This window comes from Carcharhinus amblyrhynchos, chromosome 28 (assembly GCF_965287045.1).
Source record: "Carcharhinus amblyrhynchos chromosome 28, sCarAmb.v2.hapA, whole genome shotgun sequence".
NCBI classification, from domain to species: Eukaryota; Metazoa; Chordata; class Chondrichthyes; order Carcharhiniformes; family Carcharhinidae; genus Carcharhinus; species Carcharhinus amblyrhynchos.
In genome coordinates this window covers 5,468,305-5,480,144 of record NC_137351.1, presented here as the reverse complement: position 1 = coordinate 5,480,144, position 11,840 = coordinate 5,468,305, and the positions used below count along the sequence as shown (strand labels likewise).

Genomic DNA, 11,840 nt, shown 5'->3' with positions numbered 1-11,840 from the left:
TTCCCCGAATATGGGGAGCTACTCTAAATTCCGCCAGAATGAAGTACTCCTGGTGGGGTGGGCGATTCTATCGGGACCTGAAAGTTCCTGATAATGAAATGCAAGATACATTTAAACTACATTTTTAAAAGATTCAAATCACTTATCTGCCTTCCTGTTGGTTTCCAGCGTGCTTTGGACTCCGACTGTTCTCTGGCTCGGGGAGACGTGCGTGCATTCCCAATGCATTGGCAAATCCCGGAACAAGATCGACGATGCAAATCTCCCAACCTGACCCACCAGAAATGTTGCGGGAAAATAGCCCCTATGCTAGTCTGAAAAGACTTGATCGCAGAAGCTAAGCAGACCCAGGCCTGGTTAGTACTTGAATGGGAGACCACCTCAGAATACCAGGTGCAGTAAAGCCCCTTCTGACATTTTCCCGGTGAGATGGCTCCCACTAAGAAAGGTGGAGAGAAAATGATGGGCTGTTCTGCCATTAACGAGGTGGTTACGAGGGAATACACAATAAATGTGCATAAGCGCATCCATGGCGTGGGTTTTAACAGACGCGCTACCCATGCCATTAAGGAGATCCATAAATTTGCGGTGGAGGAGACAGGTACTCCAGATGTCCACATTGATACTCATTTTGAACAAGGCTGTTTGGACAAAAGGCATAAGGAATGTTCCATATCGCATTCGTGTGTGTTGATCCTGAAAACGTAATGGGGAGGAGGACTCTCCTAACAAACTCTACACATTGGTAACTAACGTTCCTGTCACATCATACAAAGGTCTGCAGACAGTTAATGTTGATGAAAATTAAATTGTAAATGTTGTGTTTATAAAGTTGCAACTGCCTAAGGCAACTGAGAGGATCTGGCTGTCCCTCTGTTCTTCAATGCTTACAGTATGTTTTATGACTGCGTAATTTATTCCTCACGCAGTGGGTGGTCTGTCAACTGCAAAGATGCTCTTTTGATCGATACTTAAATTTGGTTTTGATTACTTAATTTCCACTCAAAGACAGCCCTCCTTAATTCAAAGGGAAGGTATCTTGTCAAGTCAGATGACTCACAACTTTCAGGAAAGGGAACCTTGTGTCGAGTCAGGCTTGGTCAAATGTATTATGTAAGTCACATGCCTGTATTTTAAGATTAGAACATGTAAAATTTTCTACCTAACTGTTGTCTCTTATCAGTCTGTACATTGTACCATCTTCTTGGCTAAGAAAGGAAGAAGTATTTGTGTGCAATTTCTTTACTTGTGTGTTTCTTTTCATCTCTGCAGATCTTCATTGGCACAAAAGTTACAGAAAATAATCAAGCAGGCTGATAGAATATTCCCTTTGGATTCAAGAGTAATTGTGGTGATTTGTGGTAATTGTCCTTTTAATGTCGTTCAACAGAGTAAAGGTCACTTGGCTAGGTGGACTAATCGAGAGTGAGATTGTGTAATCATTCAGGTAATAGAATGTTTGTTAAGTCAGGACACGTGTAGGGGACGAGAACAGCCATGTGACTGTTTGATTATCATTTTAGATTAGAAGTAAGGGGTCATTGGGACTGCGATTTCTGAGGCTGACGGAGTTGCTTATCATTTTCCATGATACAGTCTGATTTGGATCTGATTGTAGGGACATCTGGAAGTGCAGCAAATCCACTATTCGGAGGAACTCCGTAGGATACACAGACATTTATATTAAACCCGATACAACATGGCCAATTTCAAGTGGAACAACAGACATTTCAAAGGCAGAATTATTTTAAAAGATTACATTTGAGCAAAATGGCTGCAAACCAGACATCGGAATGTACAGCAGCTGCCAAGGAGTGATGAAAGGGGGTCACGAGATGTGGCAAAGCTACCTGGCAAGATTACGCAGAGGGGTGTCGATAGCCCTGACCAGTGAGAGACTGGGAGACAATGGAGACAACGAGCTTTACCCCAACTGTATACAGTAATGCCTCCACTAACGGGAAAACATTTAGCGGTTGCAGGATACCACATTGGGACACTTAGCATCCCATCAGATACTTCCTAAAACAGTTTGAGCTGTTGGTCATTGAAGCTGATCAAATCAGTTTCACTCTGTTACTACTTTGTACAGTAAAAAGTCTGACAACACCAGGTTTCAGTCCAACCTATTTATTTGATAATATACTCACAAGCTTTCGGGGTTAGCCCCTTCGTCAGGTGAATGGAGAGTTCTGGCCTCAGACAGAGCATATAAAGCACAGACAGTTTAGAGATTACTGATTAGAATGCGAATCCTTACACCTAACCTGCTGTTCAAGACCTGAAGTGGCTGATAATGTGAGTGGAAGGAGCACTGATCACAGTTTAAAGAGATGTGTATTGTCTCCAGACAGTATAGTGAGTGAGGTTTTGCAAACCCAGGCAAGTCACGGGGGTTACAGATAGTGCGACATGAACCCAAGATCCCTGTTGAGACCGTCCTCATGTGTGCGGAACTTGGCTATCAGTCTCTGTTCAGCAACTCTGCGCTGTCGTGTGTCGTGAAGGCCACCTTGGAGAATGCTTACCCGAAGGTCAGAGGCTGAATGCCCGTGACCACTGAAGTGTTCGCCAACAGGAAGGGAACAGTCTTGCCTGGTGACTGTCGAGCAATGTTCATTCATCCGTTGTCGTAGTGTCTGCATGGTCTCCCCAATGTACCATGCTTCGGGACATCCTTTCTTGCAACGTATCAGGTAGACAATGTTGGCCGAGTTGCAAGAGTATTTACCATGTACCTGGTGGATGGTATTCTCACGTGTGATGGTGGTATCCATGTCGATGATCCGGCATGTCTTGCAGAGGTTGCTGTGGCAGGGTTGTGTGGTATTGTGGTCACTATTCTCCTGAAGGCTGGGTAGTTTGCTGCGAACAATGGTCTGTTTGAGGTTGTGTGGTTGTCTGAAAGCAAGAAGTGGGGGTGTGGGGATAGCCCTGGCGAGATGTTCGTCTTCATCAATGATATGTTGAAGACTCCGGAGAAGATGTCGTAGCTTCTCTGCTCCGGGGAAGTACTGGACGACGAAGGGTACTCTGTCCACTGTGTCCTGTGTTTGCCTTCTGAGGAGATCGGTGCGGTTTTTCGCTGTGGCGCATCGGAACTGCCGATACCCACATCATGACTACTTTGTACCCCATTGTTTTGAAACTGACGGGGAGGAGCCAGACAATTTGATTAAGGAAAATGCCTTTCAAAAAATATTGAGCTCTGGCCAAGAAGACACAAAGTGAAACACCTGACGAAGGAACAGCACTCCGAAAGCTAGTGGCATTTGCTACCAAATAAACCTGTAGGACTTTAACCTGATGTTGTGAGACTACTTATTGTGTTTACCCCAGTCCAGTGCTGGCATCTCCACATCAAGAAGACACATACAAGGAGGAGAGGTTTTGGCCTTTCAACAGTTAACTTGGGAAAGGAGTTCTGTGAAGTTTGGGGCAGGAGGGTTGTGAGGTCGGAAAGGAGTGAATTCAGGTATCTAGTCAGACAACTGCTTCGTGGCAGAGGAAAGAACAAGGAAAGCCCAGCAGCAAGACAAGATCTCAACTATATTCTCAGCAGCAGAAAGGACCTTTGTTTTTAAAACAATCTGAGGAGTCGTGAATTTAATCTCTCAGCCTTCAGAAATCCCCCAGTTAGGTAAAGGTTGAGGAGGGTCTAGGATTCTTCTTGTTTTTGTGTAAATTGTGTAATGCTAAGAATCTACATTGTGCTATTAGAGTTTCCTTTCCATACTATAGTATTGTAGTGTCTGTGTTTTATTGACTGAGTTTGGTTGGAGTTATTTTTGAATGAATTATTTTTAAATTCACTTTGAACAGTTTCTCTCTCTTTCATCGTCCAGCTTGGTGAGTCACTAAAAAGCCAGAACAAAATTCTGGGATACAGAAATGTAAAGGGGCCGAGCACTTTGAAACTGCTCACTCAGTGGTGTCCACTGATCAGGAATAAACAGTGGTCACTCTCTCTCTCTCTCTCGTGAGGCTGTCCCAGTCTGGCACTTCTGGGTTTTATTTTACTACCTACAAGAAAGAGAGACACACAGTCATAAGTGGCAGCCAGGGTAACGCGTGTGGCATAAGGGTCAGCTCATTAGTCAGGAATAAACAGTGAGTCTTTTCCCTCTGTCCCAACGTGACAAATCCAGGTTGTGAGTTGGACACTGGCGGGAGAGAGACACCCACAGTTATCAGTGGCATCTGTGACTAGTCTGTGTGGAGAGTAAAAGGACCTTTATAGAAAGGATACGGCAGCATTGGAGGGGTGCGATGTCGAATTTACCAGGCTTGGACTCCCAGTGTTAAATTATGAGGAGATGTTACACAAACTAAGGTATTACTCCCTGGAATTTAAATGAGTAAAAAATGTAATTAATTTATCAGTCACAAGTAGGCTTACATTCACACTGCAATGAAGTTACAGTGAAAATCTCCCAGTCACCACACTGTGGCGCCTGTTCGGGTACACTGAGGGAGAATCTCAGCACGGCAATTCACCTAATCTGCAGATCTTTGTGCTATGGGAGGAAACCGGAACACCCGGAGGAAACCCTCACAGGCAGAATGTGCAAATTCCACACAGACAGTGACCCAAGCCGGGAATCAAAACCGGGCCCCTGGCACTGTGAGGCAGCAATGCTAACCGCTGTGCCATCAATTTCATCAAAGCTGTCAAGAGAAGGTGGCACAGTGGTTAGCACTGCTGCCTCAAAACACTAGGAATCTGGGTTTGGTTCTGGCTTGGGCCAGTGTCTGTATGGATCTGCATGTTCTCCCCATGTCTTCATGGGTTTCCCCTGGGTGCTCCGGTTTCCTCCCATAGTCCAAAAAAGATGTGCTAGTTAGGTGCAATGGCCGTTTTGGGATTTAAATTCAATAAAACATATCTGGAATTAAGAATTTACTGATGACCATGAAACCATTGTCAATTTTCAAAAAAAACCCCATCTGGTTCACAAATAGGCTGACATTAACACTGCAATGAAATTGCTGTGAAATCCCCTAGTCACCACACTCCAGCACCTGTTTGGGTACACCGAGGGAGAATTTTGCACGGCCAGTGCACCTAACCAGCACATAACCTGTGAGAGGAAACCAGAGTACCTGGAGGGAAACCACACAAACGCAGGGAGAACGTGCAGACTCCGCATAGACAGTGATCCAAGCCAGGAATCAAACACAGGTTCCTGGTGGTGTGAGGCAGCAGTGCTAACCACTGTGACACCATGCTGCCTCTTATTGATTATGGACAGTGGGAAGGTGTATGTAAATTTTGTTTATAACAGTGGGAGCAGATAAGGTACATAGGGAATAAATTCGAAACCCTGTTCTATTTCTGGTCGATGATACGGGGCTGTTATTAGTGTTAATACTGAAATACATAGTATTTTGTTATTCAAATGCATTAAGGGATTTGGGGCAAAGTTGGTTTTATGGCGATAGGTCACAGATATTATCACAAAATGGCAGAACAGACATAAATGTCCTCCTGCTATTCCTATGACTGTTCACATTAGCACTTGCAGAAATTGGAAATCAATAAAAACAACAAACATAATGCACCAGTTACTGAAAGATAGGTCAAATGTGTACAGCAATGAAACACAAAAAAGTTGATGTTAGCCTCTAACAGGAAACCTTGTGTGATAACAGTAATCTCATGTGGTGGGAGGAAGTCAGAATCTTGGTGGACTAACGGATTTTAACTGGCAGGGTTTAGCTGGATGTGGTGGCCTGCTGTTTGGGCAATTCCAGCAGAACGAGGCAGAGAATAAAAATAGGAGGGAGCTGTGAGGAGGAACCCAGAGCAGCGGAGACAGCTCTGTGGAGGAGTCGCACAGGCTGAAAACTTTAACTTTCTTCCTCTCTCCGCAGACGCTGACAGATCTGCTGTGTTTTTCCAGCAAGACCCAGACTTTCCCTCAGGGATATGGAGGAGCACTGCTAATGATCCTGTGAGGTAAGTTGACTTCACAATTTGCTGTGGGCCCCATTACTACTTTTGTGCAAGAAAAGGTTCTCTTCCTTCCTCCCTGTCGGTGCTCAAGAGCCCCTGGTCTTCTCCTTGGGCAGAAAGGCAGAGGGGCTGCTGCAGTGAGGGACCCATATATATAACTTCACCCACAACTATATTCCTGAAGTATCTCTCTTGGAGTCTGGTGGCACTTTAATCCATTCTCAGAACCAGTGACACTGAAATCACAACTCAGCAGGAACAGTGCAGGAATATTTATTCTAAACTACAGCTGAAACCTGAAGCTTACACCCATGACATAAAACATGTGAATATAAGAACATGACAGGCCAGCTGAAAGCAGAAAGAAGTACGATGGCAATCCCAAGGTCTCCACAGCGGAATTTCACTTTGCTTTCATTAATTCATTTACGGGAAGCAACTTCCATTGAAAAGGCCAATTATTTTTACCCGTCTTTAACTGCTACTTGAGCAGCTGGTGATGCTGTGTGAACTGTGTGTTGCGCATCCACCTACAGTGCTGTTAGGAAGGGAGTCCAGGGTTTTGATGATTAAGGAATGTTGATATTGTTCCGAATCAAAATAGTGTGTGGCAAGGAGGTGACCTTGCAGGTAGTGAAATTCAAATACCTCTGCTGCTCATGCCCATCTGGGGTGATGGTGTCTGTCAATATGGAATTGGAAAAAAGCTTGGTGAATTGCTGTGGTGTATCTTGTAGTTGGCACACATTGCTAATATTAGGCACAAGTGGTGGATAAATGCCCAATCTTCTGGGTAGTTTTCAACTTCTTGAATTTTTTGGAATAAATTCATCTGGGCAATTAGGGAGTTTTCTACCACACTCAAGACTTGTATCTTGGTGGACAAGCTTTGGCTGTAAGGAGGCAAAGTTCATGAGTGGAGAATTCATAGCCTCTGAACTGCTCTTGTAGAAGTTATCTGCCGGTTGCAGTTAACCTCAATGGTAAGCCCCAGCATGTTGCTGATGGGGGATGCAGTGATGGTAAATCATTGAAGGTCAAGGGAAGTTGGTTAGATTCTTCCTTATTGAAGATGCTCAGTGCCTGGCACTTGTGTGGTGTGTCTGCTTTATTCCACTTATCAATTTAAGGACAGGCTGTGCTGCACGCAGACACAGACTCTTCCCGTATTTGAGGACTTGCAAATGGTGCTGAACCCTGTGCAATCGTCCTCCTTGTCATCAACGACGCCTGTTACACCGTAAAGGAATATTGGGCTCTCTGATACACCTCGCTGGAAATGGTCTTTCTTGATGTACTATTATAGAACTTGCTGTTCCCTGATCCTGTGTTGGAACTGGCAGCTCCATGCTCAAAATCTGCACATCCAAAATAATCTGCTTCTAAAGCATCATAAGCTATATTTCAAATGAGAAGTTACTCATTCAGCCCAGAGATGTAATGTCAGTAAAACAACGCCCTGTAAACACATCATTGTTGCAGACATGCTCGTGGGGATAAGTGAAATTATTCACTTTAGTAAGAAGCTTGGCAAAGCAGAATATTTTCTCAGTGAGAGACTGGTGAATATTGCATTTGACAGGGATTTAGGTGTCGTTACAAGCTTGTAACCAAATCACGCAAAGTTAACATTGAGGCACATTAAGTAATTGGGATTGCAAATGACATGTTCTGCTTCATTGCAATGGGGTTAAAGCAGCAGAATAAGACAGACTTGGGCGGGAGCTCTTGTTGAGAACAGTTTTGGTCTCTCTACCTATGAACGAGTTGACTTAGGGTTCACAAGGTGGATTCCCAGGTTGTGAGGATTGTCTTATGAGTAACATTTGAGTGGAATATTCCCTCATTATTTAGAGTTTAGAAGAGTGAAATGTGACCTCATTGAAATCCTTCGAGATCTTTAACAGATTTGAGTGTTTAATCCATTGTCATCATCCTTTCAGGAATGCCCTGAAGAAGGACTACTCCTCTCTTTGAAGAAATTTCTGTTCTCTTTTACCACTTTTACTTTCATTGTTTTTCATCTCATTTTGGAGTTTGACAAGTTATTTACCAAAACTCACTTCCACATCCATGTCTCCTTCCTCAGTGACTATTCCTGTCTCCAGTTCATGCCATGTGCCTTCCAGCTCAAGCTCCATCCCTCATGTTTTGGATCTATCTAGGATTATATATATCGCTGGGACATACAACGCCCCTCAGAGTATTGTCTTCACCATATTCTGAGATCCACATTCAGTGCCAGGCATTGCCATATGTACACCCTTGACTCAGCCTATCACAAAGCTGTTCCTATCCCCAGTTCCATTTCATTCTTCACCTTATCCAATGCCTTAACAAAAAGCTCTTTCTCTTCCTTTCAGATGTTAAGAAATACAAGCTCCAACAATTTATGGATACCAAAACCATCCAAGATCCTCCACATCTTCCCATTCTTTTGACCCCATTCCTTCTTCCAATCCTGCTCTTGCCATGTATTCTCTCTCCCTCTGACTTTCCCTTCTCTGATGCTGAATGTTCCGTACTCAGCAAAGGACTCCATTTGATCACTTTGCACCCTCACCTCATTGTGCTTCAGGCTCAGTACGATGCTGTACTCTTCTTCCATCACCTCCGTTGTAACGTTAACATTTTTGGGCAGGAACCCTCCCCCCTCCCCGCTATTCATTGGATCCTGCAGGTGTTGCTAATAGTAACAGCAAGGGCACCAGTTATGCCTGTTTTCTTGTGGGGTATGTGGACGATTCTTTGTTGCAATCTTACTCAGAACCCTCTCTCACAACTCTTCCTCCATGACATCAGTACCACTTCATGCTCTTGTCTGCACCTGGAAAAAAATACTGATTTTACTTCTAATTTCCACCCTTCACTCATCGTCACCTGGCCTGTCTCCAACACTTCCCTTCCTTCCTTGATTTCTGTGTCTCCACTTTTGATGATCGACTGACCACTAACATTCATTACAAACCCACCGACTTCCACAGCTACCTCAGCTACAGCTCTTCACGCCCCACTCCCTGTATGCACTTCGTCCCATTCTCCACAGCACGGTGGAGAATGGGATGGTGAAGTCTCAGGGAAAATGATTTAACCATCTGGGTTTGAGCCCAACTGTAAGCAACATTTGAAGGGAATTCAGAGACTAGGGATGAGATTCTCTGGCCTCCCAGCTGCATGTTTCCCAGTGGCGGGAGGTGGAGAGTGTTTGCTCGTGGTGGGATCCTCTGGTAATGCCAGTGTCAATGGGAATTACCATAGACATCATCCCACGCTGGCAGATAATACACGGTCGGGAGTGTGCTGCCGGTGGTTCCAGAGAATCTCCGTGAACGTCCGGAAAATTCTGGCCTAAATCTTCGAAAATGATGATTGAAATCCCTCATGAGGGAGACAGAGTTTTAGCGAGATTGTGTAACACTGACGTCTGGATGGCTTGCTGAGAAATCTGTCATCTTGTTAGTGGGTGGCACAGTGGCTAGCACTGCTGCCTCACAGTGCCAGGGATCCGGGTTCAATTCCGGCCTCGGGTCACTGTCTGTGTGGAGTTTGCATGTTCCCCCTGTGGCCTGTGTGGGTTTCCCCTGGGAGCTCCAGTTTCTCCCCACACTTCAAAGATGTGCAGGTTAGGTTGATTGGCCATGCTGAATTGACCCTAGTATCAGGGGGATTAGCAGGGTAAATGTGTGGGGTTATGGGAATGGGATTGTGGTCGGTACAGACTCGTTGGGCCAAATGGCCTCCTTCTGAACTGCAGGGATTCTATGATTCTATGAAAAGCGATAGAAAGGGTCATCAACAGTTCTATCAAGTGGAACTTGTTTAGAAATAACCTGCTCACTGATATTCAGTTTGGGTTCCACCAGGGTCATTCAGATCCAGACCTCAATACAGCCTTGCTCACCCTAACTTTTTCACTGATATGCTGGGCTCCACCATCATTGATGTTGCTTTGATTTGCTTTGATTTGAGTTGATTTGATCTGATTTATTCTTGTTACATGTGTTAACATACAGTGAAAAGTATTGTTTCTTCCGTGTTATGCAGACAAAGCATACCGTTCATAGAGAAGGAAATGAGAGTGCAGGATTTCGTGTTACAGTCATAGCTGGGGTGTAGAGAAAGATCAACGTAATGCAAGGGAAATCCAATCAAAAGTCTGACAGCAGCAGGTTCTTGAGTCAGTCGGTACGTGACCTCAGATTTTTGTATCTTTTTCCCAAAGTATTCCAAGTGTGGCCTTACCAACGTCTTGCACAACTTCAACAATACATCCCAACTCCCATATTCAACGTTCCGACCAATGAAACAAAGCATGCCCAATGCCTTCTTCACCACCTTGTCTACCTGTGACTCCACTTTCAAGGAGTTATGAACATGTACCCTCTCGATCTCTTTGTTCTCTAACTCTATCCAATGCCCTACCATTAACAGAGTAAGTCCTGCCCTGTTTCAATCTACCAAAATGCATCACCTTGCATTTGTCTAAATTAAACTCCATCTGCCATATGTGAACCCACTGTCCCAATTGATCAAGATCCCGTTGCAATTGGAGATAACTTTCTTCACTGTCCACTATGCCACCAATCTTGGTGTCATTTGCAAACTTACTAACCATGCCCTCTATATTCTCATCCAAATCATTAATATAAATGACAAATAACAGTGGGCCCAACACTGATCCCTAAGGTACACTGCTGGTCACTGGCCTCCAGTTTGAAAAACAACCCTCTACAACCACCTTCTGGCTTCTGTCAAGAAACCAATTTTGTATCCATTTAGATACCTCAACCTGGATCTCGTGAGATTTAACTTTATGCAACTACCTACCATGCAGTACCTTGTCAAAGGCCTTGCTAAAGTCCATGTAGACAACATCAACTGCACTGCCCTCATCTACCTTCTTGGTTACCCCTTCAAAAAACTCAATTACATTTGTCAGACATGATTCTCCACTCACAAAGCCACGCTGACTGTCCCTAATCGGTCCTTGCATCTCTAAATGCCTGTCCATCCTGTCTCTCAAAGTACCTTCCGTCAATTTACCCACCACAGATGTGAGGCTCACTGGCTGTAGTTCCCAAACGTTTCCCTGCAACGTTTTTTTATACAAAGGCAGAACATTTGCCACTCTCCAATCTTCGAGCACTTCACCCGTGACTATCGATTATTCAAATTATGCTGGTTGTGGAACTGCTCAGTTTGTCTATCGGTTGCTGCATTTGTTATTTGGCACACAAGTGGTCCTACGTTGTATCAGTTCTCTCCCTGAAATCGAAACATTTAGGAATTTAGAATCTACAGATTAATTCTAAAGGTATTGGTGACTCAGGGAAACAACTCATCTGGAATTATATATTGGCTGTGGCAACAAAAAGATCACTGTAAAATGGGAACAGTCGATCACATGGAGATTAATATTTGATCGGCAGAAATACGTTTAGACTTTGGACCGATTAGTTGCATTTACTTTAGTTGAAAGCTCAGCTGCCAAGAGTGCCAAGACAACACTTCATTTGTTCCCCCTCTATAAGGGAAAGGTTATAATTTCTTGGCGAAACAGTAAATTGCAAGTTAAAATTAATTTTGCAGTTGTGGTGGACAGTCAGCGTGAGGTCAGAGATTGTAAAGGTCCTTTTACTCCACACACAGACTGGTCTTGGATGCAACTGATAACTGTCAAAGTCGAGAAGTGATCTGATTTTAAATTTATGTCGTATTACCAATGTTTCTCTTCCAGTCTCTAACAGGATCTGGGTATCAATTTGCCCTCAAAATGGAGAATCCCGTGTGCAAAAGCAGGTTCCAGGTTGCATACATACTTGGTATCATCGTCACCCTGTTCTGTCCAATTCCAGAGGGGGCGAACATATTGGTTGTTCCCGTG

At 44.1% G+C, this 11,840-nt stretch overlaps 1 pseudogene; it reads left to right on the top strand.

Annotated features, from left to right (window-relative positions):
• The first annotated feature begins 425 nt into the window (after positions 1–425).
• LOC145359631 (large ribosomal subunit protein eL31 pseudogene) lies at positions 426–808 on the top strand (annotated as a pseudogene).
• The last annotated feature ends 11,032 nt before the right edge of the window (positions 809–11,840 follow it).